At 39.7% G+C, this 8689-nt stretch overlaps 1 long non-coding RNA gene across 1 annotated transcript in view; it reads right to left on the reverse strand.

The window, feature by feature from the left end:
• LOC107161018 overlaps positions 1-7620 on the reverse strand; it is a 23811-nt gene extending 16191 nt beyond the window's left edge. The window contains exons 1-2 of the long non-coding RNA XR_001505922.2: positions 7609-7620; positions 4803-4805 (exon numbers count right to left, since the gene is read on the reverse strand). This is a non-coding gene — a long non-coding RNA (uncharacterized LOC107161018). The remainder of the gene's footprint in view (positions 1-4802; positions 4806-7608) is intronic.
• Positions 7621-8689: the final 1069 nt, after the last annotated feature.

An 8689-nucleotide genomic window follows, 5' to 3' on the forward strand; every position in this document is an offset into this window, starting at 1 on the left:
GATCCCTGCTCCTCCATCATTTTCTACTCTCTCTGCTCATTCTCTCCTCTCTCTTCTCTCTTCTCTCTTCTCTCTTCTCTCTTCTCTCTTCTCTCTTCTCTCTCTCTCTCTCTCTCTCTCTCTCTCTCTCTCTCTCTCTTTCTTTCTCTCTTTTCTCCTCTGTTGCACTGCTGCAATAAAGATCTCTTGGTTGCTCCGAATGTTGTGGTCACTTTTCTTTCAAATACCAAATTGAGAAAAACTGAAAGCATTTCCTCTAAAATCAGGAACAATACAAGAATGTCTACTCTCTACTCCTATTCAATATAATACTTGAAATTTTATTCAGAAAACTTTGGCAAGAGAAGGAACAAAAGGCATACAAATAAGAAGGCAAGAGGTCAAATAATCATTGTTTTCAGATAATAAAATCCTATATTTAGAAGATCTCCAAAACTCCAAAAGAGCACTTTTAGAGGTGACAAGCAAATTCCAGAAAGTAGCAGGATGCAAAATCAATAATGTTTCTATACATCAATAATGAATATTTTTAAAAAGAAATCAGGAAACAATTCCATTTGCAATATCCTCAAAACAACAACATAGGAATAAATCTAAAGGTAAAAGTCCTCCACAACAAAAATTCGAGAACACTGAAAGAAGAAATTGAGAAAACACCAGGAGATGGAAATACCTTTCATGTTATCAAATAGACTTAATATTGTCAACATGGTCATATTACTAAAATCAATCGATTGATCCAATGCAATTCCCATTATATCTATGACATTATTCACAGAACTAGAAAAACATCCAAAAATTACGAAAGACCCAGAACATGCAAAAATATCCTGAGCAAAATGAACCATGCTGGAGGCATCACAATACCTGACTTCAAGTTATACTATAGAGCTATATAACAAAAACTGCATGGTACTGGCATAAAACTAGACACATAGACCAGTGGTACAGAATAGAAGACACAGAGATAAACCCACACATCTATAATCATCTGAATCTTGAAAAAGTTGCCAAAATATAACATTGGAGAAAAGACAGCATTTTAAATAAATGGTGATATGAAAACTGGATATCTACATGTAGAAGAATGAAACTAGTTGCCCATATCTTACCCTGCACCTAAGTCAACTTAAAGTGGATCAAAAACCTAGAAATTAGACCAGAAATTTTGCAACTCATGGGAAAATATATAGGGTCAATACTCCAACATTAGGCACATGCAACAACTTCTTCAGTAGTACCCCTGAAGCTCTGGAAATAATACCAAGAATTAATAAATGGGATGGCATTAAAAAATGAAAAAGTCTCTGTACAGCAATGGAAACAAACAAGAGAGAGCCTACATAATGGGAGAAAATATTTGTCAGCTACTTTTCTGACAGAGGATTAATATCTAGAATATATATAGAATCCATAAAACTCATTGCAAAAAACATAAATGGCCAAATCAATAAATGGGCAAATGAACTAAACGGTCAATTTTCAAAAGAAGAAATACAAATGACCAACAAATATATACAAATGGCCAGCAAATATATGCAAAAAATTCAACATCTTTAAGAGTCAGACAAATGCAATCAAAATTACACTGAGATTTCTTTTCATTTCAGGTAGAATGTCAATCATCAAGAATACAAATGATAATAAATTCAGACAAGGATGTGGGGATAAAGAAACATACATTATTGGTGATATTGAAAACTGGTACAACCAGTGTGGAAATCAATGTGGCACTTCTTCAGAAGAGTAGGAATGAAACAACCATATGACCCAGCTATATACCAACTCCTTGAAAAACCAGCCTCTACCTCAGAGCAAAGCCTGTCCAAGGAAGGGACATGACCTTTGTCCTTGGAAAGACCCACAGAGCACTCCTAGACACATACCCACCCTGCTAAGTTGTTTATCTACAAATAACAGGAGAGATCTGCTGAGCCAGGTGTCCCTGACTCAGTCAGGCTAGGTGGGGACCCATAGCAACCCCCTAGCAGCCACCAATCAGCATGAGACAGGGAAATACCTGGGATGCCAGACGACCCTCCCAGTAGTTTATGGTGGTCAATAATGTGTTGGGAAACTGTGTAGTTCAGCACGAACACCAATCAGTTCAAACGAATCCCCCTCTTGTAGTAATCAATCACCCCTACCCAACTTGTTCCCGCCAGTGAATGTGCTAATCATGTTTTAGAGTTGTTTGATTTTTCCCGTGGTGTGTGATGATTTGCTAAGAGATGCTATGATGTATGTGAAGTCCCTGCCTTCCCCAAAGAGTGTATAAAACTGCTGCAAACCCTGGGCTCAGGGCCTCTCAGTGTCACCAGATGCTGTGTGCACGTGGAGGACCGAGCTAGCTCGCAATAAACACCTCTTTGCTGCTTACATTGATCTTGGTCTCTGGTGCTCTTTTGGGGGTCCCAAATTTGAGCATAACATCCTCAGTATTTAGCCAAAAGAATTAAAGTCAGCAAACTATAGTAATACTTGCATACTCATGTTTACAGCAGTACGATTCACAATAGTCAAGTTATGGACTTAGGCTAGGTGTCTGGTTTAGTCAGCTTTTTCACTGCTGGGACTAAAGTATCTGACTAGGACAACTATAGAGGAGGAAGTTTATTTGGGGGCTCACAGTTTCAGAGGTCTCAGTCCATTGACAGCTGGCTCCATTCCTCAGGGCTCAAGGTGAGGCTAAACATCATGGCAGGAGAGTGTGGCAGAGGGAGGCAGCTCACATCACAGTGATCACAAAGCAGAGAGACACCACTCACCAGATACAAATATATACCCAAACCCATGCCCCAATTCCCACCTCCTGCAGCCACACCCTACCACTTAAATTACCACTAAATTAATCCCTATCAGAGGATTAAATCACTAATTGGGTTAAGACTTTCACAACTGAATCACTTCTTCTTTGAACGTTCTGGTATTGACTCACATGTGAGATTTGGGGGATAACTCACATCCAAACCATAATATTATACCCCTGGACCCCAAAAGCTGACAACCATCTTACAATGCAAAATACATTTTGTCCACTTCCAAGAGTTCCCGTAGTCTCAACAGTTGCAAGATTTTACAAAGTTCAAGTCCAGAGTCTTCTCTGAGGCTCAAGACAACCTCATATTGTGAGCTCCTGTAAAAATAAAAGCAATTTACAAGTATCCAATATATAATTGTACACAGTGAACATTTCAATTCACAAAATTAGGGGCATAGAAATAAGGGATAGAGAAGGGATAGGACCAAAGTAAGACCAAAATCCAGCTGGGCAAAAGAGTCCTGTAGTTCCACCTCCAGAATCCTAGGCACATGACATCTTAATGTTCTCTCCAAAGGGCTTGTGTAGCTCCACCCCTGTGGCCTTGTTGGTTGCAGCCCCCTCTTGCTCAATTCCTGCAGCTTTCCTGATTACTGGCATTTCTTAATCTCAGGGGTCTCCACTGCAGCTTTGGCTTCCTCCTCAAATCTCCACACCTTGCCTTCTCAGGGAGTGCTCACAAAGACTCTGACCCTGCTGCAATTTGCCTGGCCTTCCTGGCATTCTTTGAAATCTTGGTGAAAGCCTTCATGAACCCCTAACTCCAGCATCCTGCTTTCCTGCAGAACCAGCACCATGTGGTTGACACCAAGGTCGGCTGCCATCTTAAGCAGTGGCCCAGCCTCCAGGGACCCTGGCTGCAGCAAGCTCTGAGTGTCTGGGTGGCTGAGCATATTGAAAAACTTCCTAGGCCTCCTTGTGCAAGAAGAAAGCCTCACTCTTCACTTCTCAATGGAATTTTCACCTTTGCTCCCTTGAGCTTGAGATGGGTGTGGTCTTGCCAGCTCCTGAGGCGACCTCAAGCCATCTTTCTTATTGTGTCTGGGCAAAGTCTTTAGCATTTCTTTAGTGGGATAATGTCTTTCATAACTGCAACTTTCTTAACTCTAGTTTTACTTCTGCCTGTCAAGTTCACTTTTTCCAAATCTTTATGCTCTGCTTTCTGCTCCTGATTATCAGAATAAATTTGGCTAAAAACCACCAGTGATATCCATGCCACCACCTGAATGCTATGCTGCCTAGACATTTCTTCTACCAGATTAAGAAATCCATTGCTTCTAAAATCAACCTGACAGAAAGTCTCTGGACATGGACAAAATGAAGACAACTTCTCAGCCAGCACATAACAGGAATGGCCACTACTCCAAATTCCAATAGAGTCCTCCTTTTCTGAACCCTCTTGAGCCCTGTCTTCACTGTCCAGAGTCCTGTTGGCATTCTGGTCTTCTGAGCTCCCACCAGAATCAGCCATTAAGCTCTACTTAAAGAGCCTAAAGCACTTCCAACTTGCACTGTTAAACATCTTAATATTCCTCCAACCAATTCCAAAAAGCTCAAAAAGCTTCTGAACCACATGGTCAGATTAGGCATAGCAATGACCCCACTCCTTGGTACCAATTTCTGTTTTAGTCGGCTTTTTTGCTGCTGGAACTAAAAGGTCTGACCAGAACAACTATAGAGGTGGAAGAGTTTACTTGAGGGCTCATGGTTTCAGAGGTCTTATTCCATAGAAGGCCAGCTGCATTCTTCAGGGCTCAAGGTGAGGCTGAACATCATGGCAAGAGAGGCTTGCAGAGGGAAGCAGCTCATGTTATAGTGATCAAAAAGCAGATACAAAATATATACCCCATAGCCATGCCCCAATTCCCACCTCCTCCAACCACACCCTACCACTTCAGTTACCACTCAGTTAATCCCTATCAGGGGATGAATTCACTGGTTGGGTTAAGACTTTCACAACCTAATAATTTCTCCTCTGAACCTTCTTGTGTTGTTTCAGATGTGAGCTTTTGGGAGACACCTCACTTCCAAACCATAGCAGTGTCCATCAACAGATGAATGGATAAAAGGAAATGTCCACATACACTAGATTTTTTTTTCAGTCATAAAGAATAACAAAATTATATCATTTGCAGGAAAATCAATGGAACTGGAGATCATCATGTTAACTTAAATATAAGCCAGACTTAAGTAAGGGTTATGTGTTTTTCTCTTATATGAGGAAGATAGAGAGAAAAGGGAGGAAAAAAAGCAAGCTCATGAGAACAGGAGACCAATAGAGTAGAGGAAGGAGGTAAAGTGGAGGGAGGAGGTGAGGGGAGGGGAAATATCTGGGGAATGGAATTGATAAAATTGTGTTAAGCACATATACAATTATGTCACTATGAATCTCATTATTTTGTATAATTTTAGTGCACCAATAAATTTATTTTACAAAAGAGGTGGGGCCTAGTGGAAGGAAACTAGGTTACTGGGGTTGTGCCCTTGAAAGGGATATTGAGACTCAGCCCTCCCCCTCTGTCTCCCCTGATGTCATGATATAAACACATTTCCTTCACCACACACCCCACCACGATGCATTGACTAGCCACAGGCTCAAAGTGATGGGGCCAATAAGCCATGGATTTAGACCTCTGAAACTGGGAACCAAAATAAAAATTTCCTTTTTGTAAGTTGATTATCTCAGGTATTTTGTCACAGTGATGTAAACCTGACTAACAATGATTAAGGTGAGGAATAGGCATTCAAAGAAGAGGAAAAAGCATGAAAACGCCAAAAGTTTCAGAAATGTTTTGCTGAAAGTTAAATACATATTCTTTTTTTAGAGAGAGAGACAGAGAGAGAGAGAGAGAGAGAGAGAGAATTTTTTTCGGTGGACACAACATCTTTATTTTATTTTTATGTGGTGCTGAGGATCGAACACAGCGCCCTGTACATGCCAGGTGGGCGCGCTACCACGTGAGCCACATCCCCAGCCCAAATACATATTCTTTATGTCTGTATCTAGGGATGTTCCAATTTAAACTTGCACTCAAATTCATAAAAGGCCAACTAAATTTATTCCCACAGGATAAACATACCAGAGAGTGTATCAGTGTTCACTTATCCACATCCTAACAATGGATATTAAGATTCCAAAGGAGGAGCTAGTGGTGTGGCTTAATGGTAAAGTATTTGCCTATCTTGCACAAGGTCTGAGATTCACAAATATGTTCCTTGATTTGCCTTTATAAACCTCCAGTTCCGTATCTTTATTCATTACCTCTTTTACTCCTATCTGAAGGGATTAAATGCAACTTCCTTCTTTTAAAACCATCTCACAAACTTTGCCAGAGGTGTGTGTTTATTGACAAATGCTTTCTTTTTCAAATTAAATATGATACATTTAAAACAACAATCTACTTGCCACCCTGTTTTATCCTTAAAGCATCTCATTATGGTTGGAAGCCCCTGTAGCCCTTTTTTATCCCATTGCCCATCCTCCCTCCATTCCCTAATTTCTCAGAGATATTTATTACCCCCAATTTGATATTTCCCATCCCAATACATATTTTTATTCTATTTTATATTCATGCATTTTACTTAAAATATCAGCATATTGAGACTGGTTCAGTGGCACATGCCTGTAATCCCAGCAACTCAGGAGGCTGAGGCAGGAGGATCTCAGGTTTGAGACCAGCCTCAACATCTTAGTGAAACCCTGTCTCAAAATAAAAAGGGCTTGGGATATAACTCAGTGGTAAAGTACCCCTAGCTTCAATCCCCAGTAACCCCACCCCAATCAGAGTATTGATCTACCTGTTTTTAAACTTTACATAATTGCTAATAGAGTGTACATAAAAGTATGAGGCTTTAAATTTCCACTCAGTTTTTTATTGGGGGGATATGTTCACGTGGATAAATCCCAGCATGGAACAGCATCATGATCATACAAATTATTGCAGTAGTAGCAGGATGGTGCTCATCTGGACATCAAGACTTTGTGATGTCAAAACTGTGCCATTTATTGGCTTTGTACTTATTTGAAAGATTGTGGACCCATTGGGCTTCTTGTGGGTGTAGAATTGTATTATCCATTATCCATTATGCTATCCACTGAGAACTTGTGGTTATATTTAAATGCTAAACAAATAAAATTAAAAATTGAATTCCTCAGTTTCACTAGTCACATTTCAAGTGTTAAAAAAAGCCATAGGTAGCTGGCATCTCCCATATCAGCATAAAGGTATAAAGTTATCAAAATAAGTTCCTGGGACTGAGGTTGTGGCTCAGCAGTAGAGCGCTCACCTAGCACATGTGAGGCCCTGGGTTCGATCCTCAGCACCACATAAAAATAAGAAATGAGTGAATGAATGAATGAATAAATAAATAAATAAAGGTGTTGTGTCCAACTACAACTAAAAAATAATTATTAAAAAATAAGTTTTTATTATATTCCAAGTAGTGAAACTCCTATTATATCTCAACTTAACCCCACCATTTTGGTCACTTACAAAAGACAGATAGGTCATGGAAAATGACTGCTGCAACCAGCATGGCCAAACTAGTGGGTTCTGGTGAAGGGAACATAGTAAAGAGAAAGCAGCTTATTAAAAAGTCCCTCACATAACCATAGAGAGAAAATCACCACACAGATGTGTCAGGAGCTGTCCATGGGTTGCATGTGGGTCACTGCACATGGAAGCCTAGTAGATAGAGACATCTGGTGTCTGGGAATTACCAGTGAACATTTTCTCTGGTCAATTTCCCAGGGACAATGTGAATTTCTATCCCTCTCTGCCATGGACCACACAGCACTTGAGATGGGTGTGACCTGCCAAGATGTCAATCAACCTGCTAACTGCAAGACATCACAAAGCAAGAGTTTGCCCTCCGTATCTATGGATTCAACCAACTGAAGATCAAAAATATTTTAAAAATCATGTCCCTACATTTAAAACTATTTTTCTGACTCTGTGTCTTATGTCTTCACTAATTATTTCTGACTTATCTTCTCCCTTGGCTTATACCATCTTGGGCAGGAAAGGCAAGGTGCTAGCCACCTTGCAATAATCAACAAAGTAATTGTGGTGGCAGAGATGGAAGTTATGCACAAGCTCAACAAAACCCATGTATCATAGGCTGATGTGACTATTCTTAACACACATTTGCCTAACTTGCCAACAGTAGAGGCTAACACCTCTTACTTTACTTATTCACATATTTCACTCAGCATGATGTTCTCCTTTTCAATTCATTTACCAGCAAATACCATAATTCAATCCTTCTTTATGACTGACTAAAACTCCACTGGGCATATGCACCTCATTTTCTTAATCCATTTGTCTATTGTCATCTGGGCTAGTTCCATAATTTGGTATTGTGAATGGTATTGCTTTTATAGCAGTACAATTTTTATAGCAGTATTATAGTATGCTGAATTTAGTTCTTTTAGATAAATACTAAGGTGTGGGATAGCTGGGTCATATGGTGGTTCCATTCCTAGTTTTTCGAGGAATCTCCATACTGCTTTCAAGTGGTTTTACTAATTTGCAGTCCCACCAACAATGTATGAGTATACCTTTTCCCCCACAATCTCACCATCATTTATTATTATTTTTATTATTTGTATTCCTGATAATTTCCATTCTGACTGGAGTGAGATGAATTTTCAGTGTAGTTTTGTTTTGCATTTCCCAGATATTGAACATTTTTTCATGTATTTGTTGCTCAATTGTATTTCTTGTTTTGAGAAGTATCTGTTCTTTCAGCACCATTATTTGGTTGTTTTTTTTTTTTTTTCCTGTACTGGGGATTGAACTCAGGGGCACTCAACCACTGAGCCACATCCCCAGGAGACAGGGTCTCACTGAGTTGCTTAGGGCCTTG

The sequence above is a fragment of the Marmota marmota genome, unplaced genomic scaffold (genome assembly GCF_001458135.2).
Source record: "Marmota marmota marmota unplaced genomic scaffold, marMar, whole genome shotgun sequence".
NCBI classification, from domain to species: Eukaryota; Metazoa; Chordata; class Mammalia; order Rodentia; family Sciuridae; genus Marmota; species Marmota marmota.